Source organism: Nerophis ophidion, linkage group LG17, assembly GCF_033978795.1.
Source record: "Nerophis ophidion isolate RoL-2023_Sa linkage group LG17, RoL_Noph_v1.0, whole genome shotgun sequence".
Lineage (NCBI taxonomy): Eukaryota > Metazoa > Chordata > Actinopteri > Syngnathiformes > Syngnathidae > Nerophis > Nerophis ophidion.
The window spans coordinates 29,325,743-29,351,123 of NC_084627.1; the positions used below are offsets into that span (position 1 = coordinate 29,325,743).

Below are 25,381 nucleotides of genomic sequence, written 5' to 3' on the forward strand. Positions count from 1 at the left end.
TATTTTGAACAATTTAAGCATACGCGGCGCATTAATTAAAAAAACGCAACATTACGTTCGCTTTTTCCTTTAGCAACATCACTGCAGACTTCATGACAGCCAACAAACATAATAAAACATCACTGATGTACAAGGTCTGCTGCCATTAGGATGCCGACTGCTTGGATGTTCATATATTCTTGTTTAGATTAATTGTTTTGTTATAATCATTGCGAAGAAAGATTTCTGAAACTAAGGTTCTGTTGTAGCTTGTTTACTTCAAATGTCAGTAGTCACTTGTTCTGCTTATTTAGTAATGTTCCTCAAGGTACAATTTTAGGTCCTTTTTATTTCTATTTTGACTTTGACTTAGTCAATTGTATGCATATTGACAATGTGCTGTTGGAACCTAAATTGTTTGCATTGTAAAGTACAAATGAATGAAGTCACATCAACACTGTCAAATCTTTTTTTTCTCTTTTTTGGTGTTAATAAAGAATGGAAGAAAATTGTCTGCACGACAAAGCTTTCCGGTAAAATCTTGTTCAAACTTGCCTCTTTTCCGTCCCCCACCCGAGTTGCTCAAGGGTGGGGAGGGGAGGTGTGTGCACAAATGTTTAACTTTTGTCAGGCAAATGTTTGTTTTACAATAATAAATACAAGTGATTGCTACCCATTGATTGGTTTAAAGTTTTTTAATTTATTCTGAAATGTAATGTTGCTACAGGTGTGATTGTGGATATGACTAATTTCTTGTGAAGTTAAGGTAGGCGTGTGTGATAGGGAAGTAAGCAGACAGGTATTCACAGGTCTCACCTTTCCGCCCCTTCCCTCTTTTGTTGTGGATTTCCTCACTGAAAAGAGGAACTTCACATTATTTTTGTAAAGTTTCGCAAGGACACCAGCTCAATTTCTCAAGAAAAACTTTATTTTTAGGGGGGGACTCAACAGGTTGAAGTTCTTTTGCACATGTGAGTACTGTAGGTGTTTGTCTTTGTTGTTCTCATGTCGTCACTGAAAGTATGCTATTGCTTTGCCTGCTGGTTTTCTACCTCTCCTACTTCTCCATGGTCATCTGCACACTGCGGGTATTCCAGAATTCCAAAGCTTGGGTGAACTTTCGAGCTCTGACTGACCTGCTGGCTCACTTTGAACCTGGTCTGGATGTGGAGCAGGCTGAGACCAACTTTGGTTGGACTCACTTGGAGCCTTATTTGTACTTTTTTGAATGAGCCAATCCTTCAGTGTGTTCTCTTTTTATTCAGACAGTCTAAATAGTCAAATACTAAAACATTTACAAGTATTTCCGTTATTACTGTAAGTATAAATTAGTTGTCTAAGTAGTCCTAATGCCTTCCAACTGTTTGTTTTGTATGTGATGCTTTACATGTAAAATGTCTTAATGGACATCTCAGAAATCAGAAATTCAGAAATCAAGGCTGAATGATTGTCATCGTTTTATGGTCAAGTTTGCAAAAGTGTACAAAATACATACAGTACCGTATTTTTCGGATTATAAGTCGCTCCGAAGTATACGTCGCACCGTCCGAAAATGCAGAATAAGGAAAAAAACCTATATATGCCGTACTGAAGTATAAGTCGCATTTTTGGGGGAAATTTATTTGATAAAATCCAAAACCAAGAATAGACATTTGACAGACAGTTTAAAATAAAGAATAGTGAACAACAGGCTGAATACGTGTACGTTATATGACGCATAAATAACCAACTGAGAAGGTGCCTGCTATGTTAACGTAACATATTCAAATTATGGTAAGAGTCATTCAAATAACTACAAACCCCGTTTCCATGAGTTGGGAAATTGAGTTATATGTAAATATAAACGGAATACAATGATTTGCAAATCCTTTTCAACCCATATTCAATTGAATGCACAACAAAGACAACACATTTGATGTTCAAACTCATAAACTTTTTTTTTGCAAATAATAATTAACTTAGAATTTCATGGCTGCAACACGTGCTAAAGTAGTTGGGAAAGGGCATGATCATCAATGTGTTACATCACCTTTTCTTTTAACAACACTCAAACATTTGGGAACTGAAGAAACTAGTTGTTGAGGCTTTGAAAGTGGAATTCTTTCCCATTCTTGTTTTATGTAGAGCTTCAGTCGTTCAACAGTCCTGCGCCACACATTTTCGATAGGAGACAGGTCTGGACTGCAGGCAGGGCAGACTAGTACCCGCACTCTTTTACTTGGAAGCCACACCGTTGAAACACGTAGCTTGGCATTTTCTTGCTGAAATAAGCAGGGGCGTCTATGATAACGTTGCAACATACGTTGCTCCAAAACCTGCATGTACCTTTCAGCATTAATGGTGCCTTCACAGATGTGTAAGTTACCCATGCCTTGGGCACTAATGCACCCCCATACCATCACAGATGCTGGCGTTTCATCTTTGCGCCCAGAACAATCCGGATGGTTCTTTTCTTCTTTGATCCGGTGGACAGTACGTCCACAGTTTCCCCAAAGAAATGGAAATGTGGACTCGTCAGACCCCAGGACACTTTTCCACTTTGCATCAGTCCATCTTAGATAATCTCGGGCCCAGAGAAGCCGGCGGCGTTTTTTGGGTGTTATAAATAAAAGGCTTTCGCTTTGCACTTACAGATGTAGCAACAAACTGTATTTAGTGAAAGTGGTTTTCTGCAGTGTTCCTGAGCCCATGTGGTGATATCCTTTAGTGATTGATGTCGGTTTTTGATACAGTGCCGTCTGAGGGATGGAAGGTCACAGTCATTCAATGTTGGTTTCCGACCATGCCGCTTACGTGGAGTGATTTCTCCAGTTTCTCTGAACCTTTTGATGATATTATGGACCGTAGATGTTGAAATTGCTGAATTTCTTGCAATTGCACTTTGAGAAACATTGTTCTTAAACTGTTTGACTATTTGCTCACGCAGTTGTGGACAAAGGGGTGTACCTCGCCCCATCACTTTTTGTGAAAGACTGAGCATTTTTTGGAAGCTGTTTTTATACCCAATCATGACACCCACCTGTTCCCAATCAGCATGAACACCTGTGGGATGTTCTAAACAAGTGTTTGATTAGCATTCCTCAACTTTATCAGTATTTATTGCCACCTTTCCCAACTTCTTTGTCAAGTGTTGCTGGCATCAAATTCTAAATATAATGATTATTTGCAAAACAAAAAAAAAAGTCCATTAGTTTGAACATCGAATATGTTGTCTTTGCAGCATATTCAACTGAATATGGGTTGAAAAGGATTTGCAAATCATTGTATTCCGTTTATATTTACATCTAACACAATTTCCCAACTCATAAGGTAACAGGGTTTTTATAACATATAGAACATGCTATATGTTTACCAAACAATCTGTCACTCCTAATTGATAAAGCCCATGAAATCTTCTTCCTCGATGTCGCTTCTAAACAACTCTGCCAACTCCAAAGGTATGCGCCGCTTCCTCTTGTCGTTTTCTGCTGCATATTTCACTACATCCAGCTTGTAATCTGCAGTACATGATTTCCTTTTGGATGCCATTTTTGTTCAGCCCTTCTCAGTTTTTATAAGTTACCGCCAACGATGAAATGATCAATTTCAATAGCTATGGCAGTAGCATATAGCATATAGCAGTTAGCATTCCATGACCCACAATGCACTTCTGCCATGACCCTCCCCCACCGAATTCGTATTGGTTGACGTGTGTGTGTGTGACGATTGCTGACATTTTCTTCGTCTCTTCCGCGAATTAGATAAATAATATTATTTGATATTTTACGGTAATGTGTTAATCATTTCACACATAAGTCGCTCCGGAGTATATGTCGCACCCCGGCCAATCTATGAAAAAAACTGCGAATTATAGTCTGAAAATTACGGTATGTAGTATCGAGGTAGTTACTTCTATTGTAAAGTGCCGTTGTTTTCAATCATGAAAATAAGTCATGTCGAGGTTCAGTCTGGTCTTACTCTGCACAGTCCACAGTGGCCAAATTAAGATCTTATACTTCTGTTGTTTAGTACATTAGTTGTTGGTGAGAGCAACCGGGAATTGCCTTGGGCTTTTTGATGGACTTCATCTAATTTCATGTATTGTTTTGTGAGAGCCCCCTAATCAACATAACTGATTAGTGTTTTTTTTTTTACTTTTTTCCCCAGAAATTAATCATTTTCTCCATCATTCCCACTTTTAGTTCTTTTTCTCCTCCAATTTCCAGCCTGCAATGGAAACCTTCCTCCCGGGGCCCCAACCAAGAGGCAAAGACGACAGCGGGCCACCTTGCAGGGAGGTTGCGTGCCATGGCCACGGCTATTGCGAGATCCCCCCCGCAAGTGGTACCGACTTTGCGTGCGTGTGTGACCTGGGCTACCAGGGAGATTCCTGCGACGAGACGGTCAACAGGTCGCTGAGTCTCCCCCTGACCCTGGGCGTGGTGGGCTTCCTGGTCGGCATAATCATTTTGGCTTTCGTCTTCGCCAAGTTACGACAGACACAAAAACAGAGAAAGAGGTACTGACTGTAACTTATATGTACATTTCCTCATCAGTTGAAATGTGTTTTGAACAGCAACCACAGCCAGAGTTATATTCCTAATTATAGAACTGCTGAAAGGCCTACTGAAACCCACTACTACCCACCACGCAGTCTGATAGTTTATCAATGAATAAATATTAACATTGCAACACATGCCAATACGGCCGGTTTAGTTTACTAAATTACAATTTTCCTGTTGAAAACGCCGCGGAATGATGACGCGTGTTTGTGACGTTATTGGTTGGAGGGGACATTTTAGCTCAGCACCACTTTCGGCTAAAAGTTGTCTCTTTTCATCGCGCAATTACACAGTATTTTGGAAATTTGTGTTGCTGAATCTTTTGCAATTCGTTCAATTAATAATTGAGACTATAAAGAACAATGCTGTTGGTGGAAAACGATGGATTGCAGCTGCCTTTAGCAACCGATACACGGCCAGTGTTTCTTTGTTTGTTGTGAAGCTTTAACACAGAGCGGTCAAGTGAACATGTTTCTCTACGTCAACCAGCTAGTTTTTGGATGGGAAAATTGTGATATTAAATCTGCAATTACCGGAGACTTGAGTGGATTATGCGTCCTCCTCCAGTAGCTGTCAAAAAGGCAGCTGTGATCTTGGCAGCGGCTTCTCTCAGAGACACTGGTGTTCACCGCAGGCCTCCGACTTTCAGGTATGACTTTATAATCTCATAAAACACTATTAACACAATAACCAGATAAGGGATTTTCCAGAAATATCCTAGTAAATGTGTCTAATATCTGAATAGCTCACACTGCCGTCGCCTTTTTTTTTTTGTGCTTCACTCTAACTTTCCTCATCCACAAATCTTTCATCCTCGCTCAAATTATTGGGGAATTTGTTATTTCCCGGTCCGAATTGCACTTGCTGCTGGTGGCTATGATTATAAACAATGTTCGGATGAGAGGAGCTCCACAACCCGTGATGTCACACGCACATCGTCTGCTACTTCCGGTACAGGCAAGGCTTTTTTATTAGCGACCAAAAGTTGCGAACTTTATCGTCGATGTTCTCTACTAAATCCTTTCAGCAAAAATATGGCAATATCGCGAAATGATCAAGTATGACACATAGAATGGACCTGCTATTCCCGTTTAAATAAGAAAATCTCATTTCAGTAGGCCTTGAAAGCTTTCTCAGTCACTGATGAGTGGCGCTTATATTCCTTGCTTTCTTTAGATTAATTATCAAAGGTGCTACAGAGTGTCCGCTCTGAGATCGGTAGGTCGTGAATTCAAAGACTATAAAAATTGGACCCATTACCTCCCTGCTTGGTACTCAGCCTCATGGGTTGGAATTGGGGGTTAAATCACCAAAATTATTCCCGAGCATGGTCACCGCTGCTGCTCACTGCTCCCCTCACCTACCAGGGGGTTGAGCAAGGGAATGGATCAAATAGATAGGTTAATTTCACCACACCTACTGTGTGTGTGACTATCAGTGGTACTTTAACTTTATTAATGTTATCAAAGGTCATTAAGTCATGTGTTGAGTTGAGTTTGTGTTTATTTCGAACTGTGATGTACAGTGACTACCACAATGTTTATTTACAAAGTACATGCAGCAGAATAAAGGCCATGATTACTCTGGTACTGATGTTCCTACCTTCTCAAAGCAAATGTGTTATTTAACATATATAGTAACTCAATGTGCTCATTTGGTTCTGTAACCTTTTTTCCACCAGCGACCAATTTAATGTATGCATTATCTTCACGGACCGGCTTTGCACATGTGGCAGATAAAAACAGCAAAAAAATGAGCATGAAAAATCAACTCGCTATAATGCTGAAGTTATAATACACATCTATAAACAAGCTTATTGGGGAGTTTAGTGGGACAAGCAAAAGTTAAATCAGAGAAAATGTGGTAGTTTATAAATTAGTTAATGTTTCTGTACGTCGCGGACCGGTACTGGTCCCCAGACCGGTGGTTGGGGATCACTGCTGGAAAGGATCTCTCAACTCAAAAGACTTGTATCTCAAATCCGCATCTCCCTTTGGAAATAATTTAAATAATTTAATTGGTACTTTGGACCCCCAAAACACCACTTTTTTTTACCAAACGTGGCTTTTTAAAAATACATTTTTGGATGAGAAATATTGTGAATGTGCTACAACTTCAGTAGTTTTATGAAGTTAAGCAATAATGTACAGCATTTACCTTGGAGAGTGGACTTGTACAGTATCTCCTTTCAGTTGCTTCTTTGTCAAACACACCATCAGCAGCCTTTCCATATTTTCATGGATAAACGCTTGCCTTTCAGATATAATTTTAACATTCTTGGCTGGGGTTAGACTCATTCTGTGGTGCAGACCAGCAGTGATTCTCTGGAATTGCTTTTCCAAGTTGGCAACACTATGTCATGTTTTTGATAATATTTTTTTTTTTATTAAATAAACATCCACACATTTTTCCTTCCCATGGTTGTAAAACAAAGTTATGTCAATCTTTACCTATGACCTAATGCTACTGAGTAGACTAGATGTTCACACCACTTAGTTGAGAGAGCGCTAATATCTCGAAACACTCTTACATTTGGCACTCTTAAATTGAGGTACCCTTTAAAGGGTCTGTATGCAACATTTACACAAATGCCTAAAGGGCATTAACTTTCCAATGTATTTCACACCATATATCCCGACCTCTCACGTCTTCTCGTACGCAATTACTTCATTATGTACGTACGTAACACATGCACGTTCGGTAGCATCAGGTGTTCTTAGCTATTGATTTCAATTTGAATAGCTAGTGTTAGCTGTCATTGAATGGATATCCTAAATTAACATGACTGCAAATTGTTCGTCGCTTCTCTTGGACTGCTTTTGCATGTGTGCATGAACTCTCTGACCATACCTGTGGCGAGACTAAGTAAGTGACAGCCGTAAACACCAATTATTTTATTCTGGCCGGTAAAATAAATGTATTATATAAACTTTAATTGTGAAAAATTTAGACAATTGTCGAACAAATGTGTTCCGTTAAACCACTACTGATAAAATGAGCTGGCCGGTGGGGTTCTTGTTATATTGTTTGATTTAAAAAATGTTACGGTGAGAAAGTTGCAAACATCCCCTTCTGAGTTTTGAATGCATTTTAACCAGAATTGTTCTTTCCTTGTTCTTTTGTCACCAGGGACTTGCAGCAAATCTTGGCTAAAAAAGGCCTGTGTGATGAGGCCCAATCACCTTAACAGCAGAGGTATGCATTCTATTTTAAACAATTTCAGCAGGTAACCACACAAAAAGTGCATGATTGCTCTTAAAGCGACAGTACCTGGATACACTAGGACTGGTCTGTCATTGAGTCCTGTGTCCCACAGCTGCCCGTTTTATAGATGACTTACATACACATGGAGAGCACAGTTAAGTGCTCTTCAAAACCAAAAACAGAAAACAATGACACCAAATTTTTTGGGGTGAGAATCAGCAGCCTGATAAAAATAAACGTGTTTAAAAAAACTTCTGTTTGAACTTCAGAGATTGTAAACGTAAAAGGAATAGCTTTTTAAATCCAAAATGGGGGCATTGACACTTTACTCAGATGTTGTGGAGTAGGCAAGGTCTTGGCTGTTTGTTCTCTTCGGGCAGTGGTTCTCAACCTTTTTTCAGTGATGTACCCCCTGTGAACATTTTTTATTAATTCAACTGCCCCCTAATCAGAGCAAAGCATTTTTGGTTGAAAAAAAGAGACAAAGAAATAAAATACAGCACTATGTCATCAGTTTCTGATTTATCAAACTGTATAACAGTGCAAAATATTGCTCATTTGTAGTGGTCTTTCTTGAACTATTTGGAAAAAAAGATATAAGAATAACTAAAAACTTGTTGAAAAATAAACAATTGCTTCAATTATAAATAGAGATTTCTACAAGTAATCTAGAAGTAATCATCAACTTAAAGTGCCCTCTTTGGGGATTTTAATAGAGATCCATCTGGATTCATGAACTTAATTCTAAACATTTCTTCACAAAAAAATAGAAATCTCTAACATCAATATTTATGGAACATGTCCACAAAAAATCTAGCTGTCAACATTGAATATTGTTGCATTTCTTTTCACAGTTTTATGAACTTACATTCATATTTTGTTGAAGTATTATTCAATAAATATATTTATAAAGGATTTTTGAATTGTTGCTATTTTTAGAATATTTTTGAAAAATATTACATACCCCTTGGCATACATTCATGTACCCCCTGGGGTACGCGTATCCCCATTTGAGAACCACTATCTTAGGGGATTTTCGTGATGCAACATTCAAAAACCTGTCTTTTACATTAGATAAAGTGCAGCCCAGAGAGTCATTTTTGGGGCGGTATGGCGTGTTGGGTAGAGCGGTCGTGCCAGAAACCTGAGGGTTGCAGGTTTGCTCTCCGCCTCTTGACATCCAGGTTACTGCTGTTGTGTCCTCGGGCAGGACACTTCACCCTTGCCCATAGTGCCGCTCACTGAATGAGGAATGATAGGTGGTGGTCGGGGGGGCCGTAGGCGCAAATTGGCAGCCACGCTTCCATCAGTCCACCCCAGGGCAGCTGTGGCTATGAAAGTAGCTTATCACCACCAGGTGTGAATGAATGATGGGTTCTTACTTCTCTGTGAAGCGCTTTGAGTGTCTAGAAAAATCTAATCCATTATTATTATAAACTTTTTTTTAGTGTGCAGCCCTCTTTGGAAAACACCCCTGCGCTACAAAAGAACTAATCATTTTGGCATCGTTTTCTTTTCTTTTCGTTTTTCATTTGTTGCTGCCACCAATCATCTTATTTGTTGCGTCGCATCCTTTTTTGTTGTTGTTGTTGTTGTTTGTTTTTTTTTAACATTTATCTACCCAGGAAAGTCCCATTTGAGATTAACAATATCTTTTTCGAGGGAGTCCGGCATATTCAGGCAATGTCTACACTAAGCCGGATAACCCTTTAAACAAATACATATTTAGCCTGAGCCTCGTTTCAGCCACACTAAACCAGCGTTTAAGGTCTCCCTCCTTGGACGTTTTTCTACACGGGTAAGTCAGCTTTGTATGGACTCATTGATCGTTTACAAACTGAGTTCGGAGAGGAAGTGACATCAGAAAGATGGAGGCGAATCATCCAGACATGCCCGTGTGGAAATCACACATCAATACCTTAAAGAGAAGGCAATGGGCGATTGCAGCTATTCCAGATAAAACCAAAGGTGGCTAGAGTAGCCAGAAATTGCACTCAAGTAAGGGTACTGTTACTTTGGGGGGGGGGGTTCTATATTGTAGTTTCCCGGAAGAGTTAGTGCTGCAATGGGTTCTTGGTATTTGTTCTGTTCTGTTTATGTTGTGTTACGGTGCAGATGTTCTCCCAAAATGTATTAGTCATTCTTGTTTGGCGTGGGTTCACAGTCTGGCGCATATTTGTAACAGCATTAAAGTTGTTAATACGGCCACCCTCAATGTGACCTGTATGGCTGTTGACCAAGTATGCCCTGCATTCACTTAAGTGTGTGTTAAAGCCGCATATATGATGTGACCGGGCCGGCACGCTGTTTGTATGGAGGAAAAGCGTACATGACAGGTTGTAGAAGACGCTAAAGGCAGTGCCTTTAAGGCACGCCCCCAATATTGTTGTCCGGGGGGAAATCGGCAGAAATTCGGAAGAATGGTTGCCCCGTAAGATTTTCGGGAGAGGCACTGAAATTCGGGAGTCTCCCGGGAAAATCGGCAGGGTTGGCAAGTATGAATACAACTGCCAATTTCGGCCTACAAGCACAGTGTCCTGACCAGATATCTATTATTGTTGTAAAATGTTTTTTATCACATTGTTTACTTTCACACGTCCATTAAATAAATTATTCATGTATGATGGCTCAGGTGTGATTCACTACAATAGGACTAGTCTAACATCTGCTGATGGCGAGGCAAGCAAGGTTTACTGTTAAGTGAAATGTGGCAATAGTCTACATTGAAACACAGGTTAAGGATACACTTCCAGGTCAGAGGTGACTATGACGCGCGCATTATTTTCGCGCATGCGTACTAGGTTGTGTTGCGCCGGCAGACTGAGGGGGTGAGGGGGTCTTAAACGACCATTGTGTGTGTGTGTGTGTGTGTGTGTGTGTGTGTGTGTGTGTGTGTGTGTGTGTGCGTGTGTGTGCGTGTGTGTGCGTGTGTGTGTGGACACGGATAAAGTTAGGTAGGATTTACCCTGGACAGCTTAGTGTAGAAGAGGCCTCATACATCAGTGTGGGTGCCACTGTGTGCAAGGTGGGTGAAGTGTCTTTGCCCAAGGACACAACGGCAGTGACTAGGAAAGCGGAAGCTGGAATCAAGCCTAGAACTCTCAAGTTTTTGGCACGGCCACTCTACCAACTAAGCCACACCACTCCCATCCGTCATTAAGAATGAGCAATCACAGAAGTCTCCATGCAATTCAGTTTTTTAGGTTGAGATTGTTTTTGTTCTTGTTCTGTTTAAAAATATACTTCCAGTTACACTGTGTGAGATTTGGGCACCTTCACAAGTGGCACCTTGGATTATTTCCCAAAAATGTCCCATTTCCCAAAAATATGAAAGAGGGTTCCAAAGCTAATGTCTGTGTACAACTATGCAGTCATCAGCAAAGTCAATTCAGTGAGTCACACCTGCTTGCCTGTGCCAAGGAAACACTGCTAATACTGAATGTAGTGTCATGCAGAACCAGGGCCGCCCCGCCACACTTGCAAAACACTCGCCCTGCACAGGGCCCCACGTGTAAATTAATGACAGGGCACTTGATTAGAAATTGCACTGCACATGTATCCCTAGCCCTTTCCTGCTCCATCACTGATAAAATTATACAGTTGAACCCCAATTGACAAACTTAATCAGTCCTTAAACATGGTTGGCAAGCCAAAAAGTTCTTATGGTGAAGCAGTTTACCATAAGAATTTTTTTTAACAAAGAATAATTGTTTCTAGCCTTGACAAAAGTCCCTGTTTGAGTGAGTGAGTGAGTGAGTGAGTGAGTGAGTGAGTGAGTGAGTTGAGTGAGTGAGTGAGTGAGAGAGAACACTTTCTCCTTGCTCTCACTGAGAATGAGTTCAATACTGAAGGCATGCCTGCCACTGCCCTCCGTAGCCCACATTGGGTAGTTACAGTTCACTACACAATATTACCATCGCAGCAGTATATAATTTATTTTATTTTTATTACCTGTTATGATTGATAGTCCGCCGTTACAGAATGTTTATCAGGCTGAGTACTAAATTGTATTATTAAATTGAGAAAGTTAAGAAATGTTCATGCAGCAAAACAGATATGATTAACTTGTACAACATGTGCAGATTACCAGAAGTATTTGCTCAGGTAGAAATATCATATTATACATTCCTAGACATCTTTGACAAACAAAGCATGATCATAACAATTTACATTTTGTGTTATTGAAACTAAAACTAAACATGGAACTGAAGCCCCCCCTCTTAATACAAGTGCTCCTACAGCAGGAATACAAATTCATATTTCCACAAAATACAAAATCTGGCAAGACATTAACGCACTGCAGGTATTTTTTGTATTGTGTTTAAAAGCTTTTTGTGTTGAGCTGTTTAAAATAGATGTGTAAAAAAACAACATTTCATTAAAGCAAAGTAATTGTCCAGTCATGGTATTAACTTGAAAATTATCTATCTAAGGGACATGTATTAATGATGAAATTTTAATCACGATTATTTTTGAGTTAACTATTGACAAACTGTGAACAATCGTTAAATATTTGAATCGTATGACAGCCATAATATATATATGTGTATATATATATATATATATATATATATCCATCCATTTTTTACTGCTTATTCACTTCGGGGTCGCGGGGGTCGCTGGAGCCTATCTAAGCTACAATCAGGCGAAAGGCAGTGTTTAACCTGGACAAGTCGCCACCAAATCACAGGGCCAGCACAGATAGACAGACAACATTCACACTCACATTCACACACTTGGCCAATTTAGTGTTGGCAATCAACCTATCCCCAGGTGCATGTCTTTGGAGGTGGGAGGAAGCCGGAGTAACCGGAGGGAACCCACGCATTCACGGGGAGAACATGCAAACTCCACACAGAAAGATCCCGAAACCCGGGATTGAATTCAGGACTATTCAGGACCTTCGTATTGTGAATTACATGCACTAACCCCTGTCCCACCGTGCTGCCCAATATATATATATATATATATATATATATATATATATATATATATATATATATATATATACACACATACACACACACACACTCACACAGTCGAGGTTACTGTGGTTCATCCATTAAACCGTGCTCAATACTGGAGTAGAGTGGAATATTGCTTAGGTCAGGGAAAAAAAACATTTCATCCCTGAAATAGCCTCCATGTTTTTTCCCAGACCTAAGGAAAAAAAAATGTATATATATATATATATATATATATATATATATATACACAATCCCCGTTTCCATATGAGTTGGGAAATTGTATTAGATGTAAATATAAACGGAATACAATGATTTGCAAATCATTTTGATATATATGCTACAAAGACAACATATTTGATTTTCAAACTGAATAACATTTTTTTTTTTTGTGCAAATAATCATTAACTTTAGAATTTGATGCCGGCAACATGTGACAAAGAAGCTGGGAAAAAGTGCCAATAAATACTGATAAAGTTGAGGAATGCTAATCAAACACTTGTTTAGAACATCCCACAGGTTTGTAGGCTAATTGGGAACAGGTGGGTGTCATGATTGGGTATAAAAACAGCTTCCAAAAAATGCTCAGTCTTTCACAAAAACTGATGGGGCGAGGTACACCCCTTTGTCCACAACTGCGTGAGCAAATAGTCAAACAGTTTAAGAACAACGTTTCTCAAAGTGCAATTGCAACAAATTTAGGGATTTCAACATCTACGGTTCATCATATCATCAAAAGGTTCAGAGAATCTGGAGATATCACTCCACGTAAGCGACATGGCCGGAAACCAACATTGAATGACTGTGACCTTCGATTCCCCAGACGGCACAGTATCAAAAACTGACATCAAAATAAGGATATCACCACATGGGCTCAGGAACACTTCAGAAAACTACTCTCACTAAATACAGTTCGTCTCTACATCTGTAAGTGCAAGTTAAAGCTATACTATGCAAAGCAAAAGCCATTTATCAACAACATCCAGAATCGCCGCTGGCTTCTCTGGGCCCGAGATCATCTAAGATGGACTGATGCAAAGCGGAAAAGTGTTCTGTGTTCTGACAAGTCCACATTTCAAATTGTTTCTGGAAACATTCGACATCATGTCATCCGGACCAAAGGGGAAGCGAACCATCCAGACTGTTATCGACACAAAGTTCAAAAGCCAGCATCTGTGATGGTATGGGGGTGCATTAGTGCCCAAGGCATGGGTAACTTACACATCTGTGAAGGCACCATTAATGCTGAAAGGTACATACAGGTTTTGGAACAACATATGCTGCCATCTAAGCGCTCTCTTTTAACCTTCCTCTTGTGTTAACTTTCTGTTACCATCTCTTATGTTAACGGGTCGATTTTGACCCATTTCTTAAATCAGCTGTAAAATACACTAAAAACAATCATCCAGTTTGTTTCTCATCTCTTGGTTACCTCGTTAGGTTTCCTTATCCATGAAAATATTGATTTTAATATTTTTGGTGTGGGCCATTGGGCCTTTTTTTTGTCAGTATACCCCTTGATTTCAATTGAAAAAAATGGTAAAGCGAACCTCAAGAGAATCGTATAAATAAATTACTGAGGGGTATTAGAACACATCTCTTAAATAAATGTGTTTTATTTCTTTTTTCATTTTAATAATTTTAACTATAGTAACATCTATGGTGTTACGGGTAAATTTCGACCCATATATATTTACTTCAAGAAAAGGGCTAAAAAATATTTTTTGCAGCAACAGAAATTCAACATCAAGCAAATAACAACCAATCAAGCAAATCAAACCAATCCAAAACTAATAAAAAAACTGAATCAGAGTAAATGTCTCTGTGAGCAAGAACTTGCATGTGTATGTGTTTACATGGATGTGTGGCAAAAAGTGACGCTTTTAGTGTGTTTTTTGCAGAGATATTTCTTGCATTTGAAGAACAATACGTTTGTCTTTCTCTCCTGACTGCTTGGGCAGACCTGACACCTCTTTCTTTGAGAATCAGGTGGCCTGAGAGGAGTTGTGGCACTGGCTGTTTTGGTTGGTGTTGAGGCAGAGCTGGTTGAGGAGGATGCTGGCGTGGATGCTTTTTATGTTGATGATGAAGTGGACAGAGTGGTAGTTAAGCTCTGCAGCTGTCTGACCAAGGCTGTAGCGTCTGGGTCTCAGGGCACCCATACCCTTTGCTCAATGTGTGGCTTGACAAGGGAATTTTCCGCTCCTCAAGAAACATTCTCTCGCTTGTTTTTTTTTGGTTGAGTTTCAACCTTGGTAGATGTGGGTCCACAACACAAATGCATGACATGCAGACATATCGAGGATGTTGTAAAACACAACCATTGGCCATCTCCTGGTCATTCGCTGGCAAGTGTAAGTGGCAGTCAGCTTGTCCAGGTTGTCCACTCCTCCTTTGTTCTTGTTATAGTTAAGGACAATTGTGGGCTTTTTGTCACTTCTTGATGCATCTTTGTGAAGCGTAGACATAAGCATCACATTCTGGGTTTTTTTTGGGACAATATGAGACAACAGTGGTGGTGTCTGTAAAAGCAAACTTTGAGGAGGAGCCCTGTCCTTCACCTTGAACATTTCAGCATGCAACACAGGTTTATTTTTCTTCACTGTGCCTACCATGGTAACTATCCTCCTGAAAAGTTCTTGTCCTTATTCTCACCACCGGTGGCCTCCTCATCAGACTCATCAGATGTGTATGTGTCTTCTGGATGATACTCCACATTGTATTCCTCCTCAGAAACCTGTTCATCCGTATCACTATGCTGCTCTGTGTCCTCTACCTCATTTTCACCAAAAATATTATCCAGAACTTCTCTCACTGTAAATCTTTTTTTCATTTTTGCATGCTGGAAATTGGAAATGTGCACTCTTCAAGTCAACAACTCTATACTGAATTGACCTCAAATGTCTGGACATGCCCGTCTTTGTTTGTTTTTGTACTGGATAACAAGGTAAAATGAGAATCCCCTAAAGCTCACATGATTGGGAGAGGAGCTGGCCGTCAGTGTGTTCAGTTTTGGCTGTACTTATTGCTTTATAGTCTTATTTTTATAACTGGGTCGAAACCGACCCTAACAACACCAAGGTCATAATTTCAACCAGAGCATTTTATAATTTAGTGAAACAAAAAAAATAGTTTTATTTTGTTGATATAGAGGTTCCTGACAAAGTCAAAAAAGTTGTTAAAAGAAAAAGTGGTGTAACACAGTGGTGAACATGCCCTTTCCCAACTACTTTGGCACGTGTTGCAGCCATGAAATTCTAAGTTAATTATTATTTGCAAAAAAAAATAAAGTTCACCAGTTTAAACATCAAATATGTTGTCTTTGTAGCATATTCAACTGAATGTGGGTTGAAAATTATATGCAAATCATTGTATTCTGTTTATATTTACATCTAACACAATTTCCCAACTCATATGGAAACAGGGTTAGTATATAACATTTTTACCTCTATTCCATGTTGGTTAATATTTATTTTGGACAGCCTGGGAGTTTGGAAGTTGTAAACGGCGATCCTTCATCGGCCTGTGTCCTGGTTGTGCTTTCTTCTCTGCTGTACACAGTATTTTCTGCAGTAGAAGACCCTATTGAAGATAAAATCCTCTAAGTGCTTGATAAACTCCTCCTTGGCAGCTTTGTCAGAGCCAGCAGCCTCACCACGCCACACCACGCGGTGAATGTCGGCTCCTCTTTTTTAACTTTTCCAACCACCCATGGCTCGGCTTAAATTGTTTTTCCATGCTGATTTCAGCATGGTCACTTTTGGACATCAAGTCACCACATAAATGGCGAGCCTTTTTGCAAATGATAGCTTCGAAAATGCTATAACCTGCTAGCTGCTTCTCATTTATCCACACAAGCAACAGCTTTTCCACATGGTCTTGCTCTTTCTCCCTGTCTTTGCGAAGATATTTAACCTCTTTGGCAAAGCCAGCTACCATATAAACATCCTTTGTTTGTATAATGGTTGCAATTGTGCACTTGTTTCTTCTCCTGCTCGCCAATATGTAAACAGTATGTGACCTAAGAGCTGAAATGGCCGTGCTGTGTGTACACAAAGTGATGTCATCAAAATGGCAGCCTCTGTAGGGCTTCCAGCGGCACATCAAATAAATGAATAAATGAATGACGCGTTCGTACGCCGAGACATTGTTCACACACACGCTAACCAATCTGGCGCCCTAGGCAAGATTTTAGATGGGCCCCCCCCCCACATCGGCGGTGAAGTGTATATACTCACAAGAAACCGAATACCTTTGTCTTTGACCTTTTTTTTTTTTACTTAAAGAAAGCAAATCAACAATCAAAACAGTTAACAAGATAAAAAAAAATATGAATAAATAAATGAATACAAAAAATTAAAAATGAATATATGAAATACAATATTTTTTACATACATAAACACAAAATGTGTCAACAAGTTGCATAAAATAAATTAAAAATACAATATAAATAAGGCACTGCACCAAACAAGATATCAAACCAGTATGACTTTGACAACTATATTACAAAAAAAGGGGATCCTTTCTCTATTTGTGCTTTTTAATATTGCATTAACTAGAAGACTTACAACAACTTACAATGACTAACCAGAAGGCAATAACAATGTAAACAAAAAAACACCTGCTTAAAAGATCTAATAAAAATGTCCCTGAGGAATTTATGGTGGGAGACTGAATTACCTAACGTTACATTATTATTTTCCATAACAATTTAGCCCCCTCCACAATATTAACCCGACATTAAGAGAGAACTAGCTATTTATTGATTAGCAATTGCCGAATCATGTAACATTATCTTAATGCTAAAAAGCCAGGTTACTATCACATTCTGTAACAGACAGATAATTTAATGTTGTAACAAATAATATTACTATTAAATAGGCTTTACTTTGCGTTTTAATTAACGTGGGATTATTTTTTTAATTTAGAAATAATAGTACCAACTTTATTATTATTTTTTTTTTTTCTCTTCAACATTTGTGGCACTGGCGTGGCGCCCTCTGATGGACTGCACCCTTAGCATCTGCCTATACGGCCTATGCCACGGGCCGGCCCTGCACACAGAAGCATATTTGCTTCAAACGAAAGGTTGAGTCATTTGTTTGTTTTCAATTTGTTAGTTTGCACTAAAAAAGTAATTATCAATGAATTAACCATTTCTTTATTGTAGTACAAAACTTGCATCAAATTGAATTCAAATTTGAATAAAAAAGTATAAATGCTGTTAGTCGTTACATAAATAGTAAAGGGGGAGGGAGGCTTCTGAAGAAAATTCTGTTTAGAGTCTCAGTTTGGCCTGGTAGTGGCCCTGGGCAGACATTTTGGAGTACCGAGCGGTACTCAGTTGTGATAAGAGGAAACATTTCCTGTAAAGCTATCTGCGTTGTCATAAAGTATTAAAAGGTTAATTGTCCCTTACGGAAGGTTTGGTGATACATGTTTGCCTTAACTTTCCTGAAAGTTAAGGCACCAAAAGCAATAATTTGTCATTTTCATGCAGGTACTCCTCTGACTTTTTGACCAGTGATTCTTCATTCAACATGCACCAAATGCAAACTTTCAAGTTTTCAACGATGGACATTTTCTGCGCCTCTTCTAGCCCATTGATTATTTCATTTGCAGTGAAATGACAAGTGAATTTCCCTCAACACTAACACAAAGTATGCGCTACTGTTTTCAAAAGGAGAACAAATGTCATATGGCCCAGCAACCTCCTGTCCATGAAAACATGAACTCTGTTGTGTTTGAATGAAGCTTTGTTACTTTAAAGTCTCACAGCTCAAACATTCAAAGGGAGTGTATTTGGTCCAACCCACTCATTTCCTTTTGAATGCTTTAAGAATGTGAAATGTTGTCCATTTCCAAACTGTTTCCATTCTTTACTAAAAAGCTAAATATATTTATTATGAATTATCAACACTGTAATTAATGTCTAAACAACTTTAATTTTACTTAAGCACTTATATTGTACAAGGATGTGATTATTTAGTTGATGCTCCTGTTATATTTTAATCAAGTAATTTAATTGCCAACTGTTCTTAAAATATATTGTGAATAGATGTTGTCAATTTGTTGTACAACAAATCCAAGTGGTGCAAAAACCTGGAATATTTCAATGACCAAAGTGCTTCCATTTTATAGTATTTTTTTTATTCTAATTTACTGAGTGAAACTTTAAACTACCTAGCACCTAGGTACAATTACAAATGTTAATTTCTTTGTTTCCAGGGATTCATTTTCAGAAGTTTGTTAGTGTCCTTTTTTTCATACCAATCAATCGTATTCCAGAAGTTACTGTTTAAAATGGCAAGTCCTTTTGCGCTTATATTCTGTTATTCAATAAAACCTGCTCCTTTGACCCACTTTTGATGTGTCATGCTGATATGTGTGTATTGTATTTTCTCACGCATGTACCTCTGACTAGCTGTGCTTTATGTTATATGGGTTCGATACACTTGGACATACATTGAACTGTGCACACTGACAATGATACAATTTATGATCTTGAAAATTATATTGAACAAGACTTGCTAACTACTGAGGAAAATGTATGCAATTATTATACGGTACAACAATATGTTGAAATCAGTAAAGTGCTTGATGAAGCATTATCTATTATTCACTTTAATAGTCGAAGTTTAAAGTGTAATTTAGTGAAAATAAAATAACTACTTCGTCAATTAGATACAAACTTTAAAGTGATTGCTATAACTGAAAGTGGATTGAAACACAGCACATATTTATACCAGTAACGTGCCGTCAGGGGAGGCAAGTGAGGCAGTGCCTCACCTTGCCACCAGGTGGCTTAACCATGAGATGTTAAAAAACGAAGTAATAAAATAAAATAAGTTTGAATATTTATCTTTTGGTCTATGCTTTCTATGTGATTTTGGTGTGGTTCCTGTATATTTTGATCATTTTCGTCAGAATCAGAATCAGACATACTTTATTAATCCCTGAGGGGAATTTAAAAATTTCAGCACAATCCCATTCAAGATCAGACAAACATTACAGGGAGACAGAACAGGATCGCTGACGGGTCTGCCAACTTCCGGCGCACCTTTCAAAAAGGTGAGATACACGTAAAAAAGTGGTGGGGAATGGAAAAAAAAAAAAAGATTAAAATAAAAAAATCGGTCTAAGCCTGGGCCCCTAGAGAGGGTTCCAGACTGAGGTCAAGGGGGGGAAAAAACAACTCATAGCCATAGTAGACATCCCTCTTACAAGATCAAACATCAAAGAAAACAAATGACATTAAAGACCTTAAAAGAGCAGAGCTGATGCAACCAGACACTTCTACATACAGCTATGAATTAAAAGTAAAAGAAACATATACACTGTGGTGGCCTCTGCGGTGTTCCACGTCAACCTCTGCTGGGGTGGAGGGAGCATGGCCAGGGACAGGAGCAGACCCAACAAAGCAACCAATCGAGCCGACTCCACTCTCGGCCGCCAACCAACTCTCGGCCAGTGTCCAGTCCGCATGGATGAGCGAGGATACGTCCGAGGAGACTGAGGTGTCTGATACCTGCTCATTCAGCCAAGACACTGTGAAGCTTGTCCGTCCCGGCGCTCAGTGCTAGCTCCGCAGTCCTGTCTCTTCATCCACATCTCCTCCAGTCTCTCCAAACAGACTCTGGTGTGGCAGAAACCCAGCAGCTGGTCTCCTTGGCCAGTAGGCTCCCGGGAGGCAGATCGAGAAGTCCACAAAAAAGCACTACAGAAGTCACGAAAGTGTCACGCTTGTCACATAGTCCCAAAGGGTCCAAAAGGCAAAAAAAATACATATATAAATAACACATGAAAACAAGAGGGAAAAACAAAAGGATGACACAAGAGCACAGAGTTCCTGCCAACAGCAGCCACTACAGCGGCGCCATCTATGGTCAAAATTGCGGAAATTCTGTGTTTCCTGATGAAAATAACATAGCAGATGAGAAGTGAGGCAGACACAGGTAGTGCTTCCACGGTTACTATAGAAGTAGAATTGTCTCACATCAATATTCATCAATATGAATACATTTGCATATATTAATAAATATACAAATACAAATTTGATATACAAATAAATTTGTACAAATAAACACGCACTTGTAAATATATTTTTGAGATTTGAAAATATATACAAATGATATTTAAAAATATAAAAATGTGACATACAAATAAATCAAGAATTTGTAGAAATAAACGTCCATCCATCCATCCATCCATCCATTTTCTACCGCTTGTCATGTTCGTTTATTTGTAAATATATTTTTGAGATTTGAATACGATTTGAATTTGAATAATGTTTGATTTTGTATTTGTATTAAATGTGCATATGTGGATCGTTTTTTTGCTTTTGTGTCGATGAGACATTCCTCCAACAAACCAGATGTACAAATAAATGTGACCTACACACTCCCCTGAACAACCAAAGTTAAAGTTAAAGTACCAAAGATTGTCATTTGACCCATCCCCTTGATCACCACCTGGGAAGTGAGGGGAGCAGTGGGCAGCAGCGGTGCCGCGCCCGGGAATCATTCAAAGGCCTACTGAAATGAGATGTTCTTATTTAAACGGGGATAGCAGGTCCATTCTATGTGTCATACTTGATCATTTCGCGATATTGCCATATTTTTGCTGAAAGGATTTAGTAGAGAACATCCACGATAAAGTTCGCAACTTTCGGTGCTAAGACAAAAGCCCTGCCTCTACCGTAAGTCGCAGAAAATGACGTCGCAAGTGTGGGGGCTACTCACATATTCACATTGTTTATAATGGGAGCCTCCAACAAAAAGTGCTACTCGGACCGAGAAAAAGACAATTTCCCCATTAATTTGAGCGAGGATGAAAGATTTGTGTTTGAGGATATTGATAGCGAAGGGCTAGAAAAAAAAAAAAAAAAGTAAAAAAAAAAAAATGCGATTGGGACGGATTCCGATGTTTTTAGACTCATTTAATAGGATAATTCTGGGAAATACCTTATCTTTCTATTGTGTTGCTAGTGTTTTAATGAGTTAAATGGTACCTGATAGTCGGAAGGGTGTCTCCACGGGTGTTTTGACGCGCAGTGTCTCAGGGGAGTCGTTGGCAGCTATGGACGACACAAGCTCAGCTTTTCTCCGGTAAGAAGCGACTTTTTAACCACAATTTTTTTCACCGAAACCTGCTGGTTGACATTCCGTCTTGATTCATGCTCGCTTGACCGCTGTGATCTATAGTAACGTTTCACCTCCAGGAATTTTAAACAAGGAATCACTGTGTGTTTGTGTGGCTAAGGGCTAAAGCTTCCCAACTCCATCTTTCTACTGTGACTTCTCCAATATTAATTGAACAAATTGCAAAAGATTCAGCAACACAGATGTCCAAAATACTGTGCAATTATGCCGTTAAAGCAGACGACATTTAGCTGTGTGAGTGTGTGCAGCGCTCATATTTCCTTAAAACCCGGGACGTCTTGCGTACACGTCATCATTACACGACGTTTCCAGGACGAAACTCCCGGGAAATTTAAAATTGTAATTTAGTAAACTAAAAAGGCCGTATTGGCATGTGTTGCAATGTTAATATTTCATCATTGATATATAAACTACCAGACTGCGTGGTGGGTAGTAGTGGGTTTCAGTAGGCCTTTAACCCCCAATTCCAACCAGGGGTGTATCGAGCGTGTGCGTTCGAGGGGGCGCGTGCTTGTTGTCACGGGGAAGGGGCAGGCCATGAGGCACCAAGTACCTCTGCCTCAAGGTAGGGGGGATATATTGTCAACTTGCAGTTCAATGCCTCAGCAGTACTCTGACTCGCCACACTGGGATAAGCATAGACATCTTATAAGTAGACGCAGCATAGACCGCTACTGCCTACTGGCGCTGACGTGACGCGGGGCCGCCGTCTTGGAGTGGTGATCCGCTCCACTCAGTGCAATTCATTTGGCAGGAGCAATGAACTGTCAGCGCATTTAATTCATTTTACTTCACTGAATACCACTCATTTTCAAGCATTTTTTGTCATACGTGTAACTATGATAAAGGACACATGTTTTGGCGTGTTTTATCATTCATAGTTTGCTTAACAGTAATAGAATAATCTTACATGCTATAAGTGACCAGACATCTGAGCTCAAAACTGGGGATATGATCCCAGAGAAGGGGGAAAAAATGGTCAGCTTTTTTTAAGTTGAAGAAACAATATGATTAGGTTATATATACATGCGTGTATCCTACATAAAAAAATGTATGAATACATTAGCTATCTATATATCTTATAGACTGTATCTCTGTTGCTGCAGCAGCAGAGAGTTTATTCTCTCTTGACACTTTGTATTGATATTTTGTCTTACATTCTTCCCTTAAATGATCCTGTTTACAGTGATCGTTTTATATTATGTTTTATGTATGTTGCTTTGAATAAAAGCGTCTGCCAAATACTTAAACATAAACATACATAAACAATTGAAAGTCTTTATATCAGCTAAAACCACCAATCTGTTTCACTGGATTCAGAATAAAACCAAATTCTGTTTTACCCAACGAATATTGTTACTTGAAGACTTATACATTTTTAAATTTAATTTATTTCATTGACAAGCAATTCTATTATGGTCTTGTTTGCTAGTGGCTACAATTTCAGTACTATTGAAGATCTGTGCTGCTTCTGAACTCTGTGGTAATATTATTTTCACAAAATACAACCAATAGTACGTTAATGTTAAATCTTACTTGCGAAAAGTAATCCCCCGATTCCTATTTTCAATTGAGCAGGAAAACGCTGAACACCAGCCCAGCTGCCAGCATCTTTGTTTTCTACCTTCAGTTTAGCATCTTTGTTTTCTACCTGTCAACTGTCAGTTTAGCATCTTTGTTTTCTAACTGTCAACAGTCAGTTCAGCATCTTTGTTTTCTACCTGTCAACAATCACTTTAGCATCTTTGTTTTCTAACTGTCAACAGTCAGTTCAGCATCTTTGTTTTCTACCTGTCAACAATCACTTTAACATCTTTGTTTTCTACATGTCAACTGTCAGTTTAGGCTGCTCGCTGGCTCCTCATCACCACTTCAAGATGGCAGCCGAATTTCTCGCGTCACAGCAGCCAATGCTGCGTCTACTTAATTATAAGATGTCTATGGGAAGAAGTGCTCAAGCTAGCAGACACATGTCTCTCCAGCGGAAGCCATGCCTTTTAATGTATTTTTTTTAACTGTGTTTTTTATCAAACATGGCATTTTTATTAGAGTAAGCCAGCGTTTGTGGGTGTTTTTGTCGAATGCAAAAATATTGTTTTATTGCTTGGAATAAAATTGAAATTAATAAATGTGTCTGCCAGTATGGAGGATTATATACTGTATCCAAGATGAAATACTTCTCTTAACTGGACTTTTAGACAAGATGAATGTGATCATACAATTACGTTTTCCTGGAGGATAGCTATTGCTGCTTCAGATACAAATACAGAAAGGTAAGATACACTAACAAGACTTGATTTATTTTGTTGAAAGCAAATGCGACAACAACTATTTAATTACAACTTTATGAAATACTTTGTGGACCCATTTATCATATATCATCACGATAATGTTTTTATGAAAGTGAATAACTCCCTTCTTTTTCCTGTTACTCTAATGTGCAACTTATATCAACAATGACTAGATCAAGCTGCACATATTTAAGTTAAAAAAGAAGAAGAACAAAAACTCCAAAAGTATCTATGCCTCACCTGGTGTTTAGTTCCCCTCACGTCACTGATCTAAACCACACCCAATGATAACTAAACCAACAAGGGGGCTTACATAGTGCAACTATCATTGGCAATATATTTACAAATGTACATGGGAAATTAATTTGTGGTATCTTTATGACAGATGTGAGTGATCATCTCCCTCTATTTATCATTTATGAGAAAAAATGGTATGACATTTTACAAGATGAAATTACAACATTTATCCATGATAAATCTAGCAGGGCTTTAGAGGCCTCCAGAGAAGATCTGAAGAAACAAAGCTGGGAGAGTACCAGATCATGTTAACAGTATTTTTCTTGAAAGCGTACAAACGAGTGACATGCTGACAATTGTCCAGAAATGTGCCAATAAAAAAATCTAATGATTATACTGACATTAGTATAGTACTGATGAAGCAAATAATAGATGTTATTATTGAGCCTTTTTAATATAATTGTAATTTGTCCTTTACTTCAGGAATATAATATCAGTAATTCCACTCTTTAAAAAAGTTAAAGTTAAAGTACCAATGATTGCCACACACACACTAGGTGTGGTGAAATTTGTCCTCTGCATTCGACCCATCCCCTTGTTCACTCCCTGGGAGGTGAGGGGAGCAGTGGGCAGCAGCGGTGGCCGCGGCCAGGAATCGTTTTTGGTGATTGAACCCCCAATTCCAACCCTAGATGCTGAGTGCCAAGCAGGGAAGTAATGGGTACCATTTTTATAGTCTTTGGTTTGACTCGGTCTGGGTTTGAAGTCACAACCTACCAATCTCAGGGCAAACACTTAACCACTAGGTTACTCAGTAGGTGGAAAAGGAAAAAGGAATTAAATTAGAATTTTCTAATAATAGACGAATATTATTATTTTCGCAGTTCTCTGAAATTCTGGAGAAGTTATTTGCGATGAGACCAAATACATTTCTTAATGAATTTAAGATTTTAAAGGCCTACTGAAATGAGATTTTCTTATTTAAACGGGGATAGCAGGTCCAT

General features: G+C 38.9%; 1 long non-coding RNA gene across 1 annotated transcript; it reads left to right on the forward strand.

Moving 5' to 3' along the window:
• Window positions 1–737: 737 nt before the first annotated feature.
• On the forward strand, window positions 738–19,051 carry LOC133536305 (uncharacterized). The gene is made up of 4 exons (XR_009802438.1): window positions 738–950; window positions 4,185–4,477; window positions 7,650–7,715; window positions 18,189–19,051. It is a non-coding gene; the product is annotated as an uncharacterized LOC133536305 (long non-coding RNA).
• The last annotated feature ends 6,330 nt before the right edge of the window (window positions 19,052–25,381 follow it).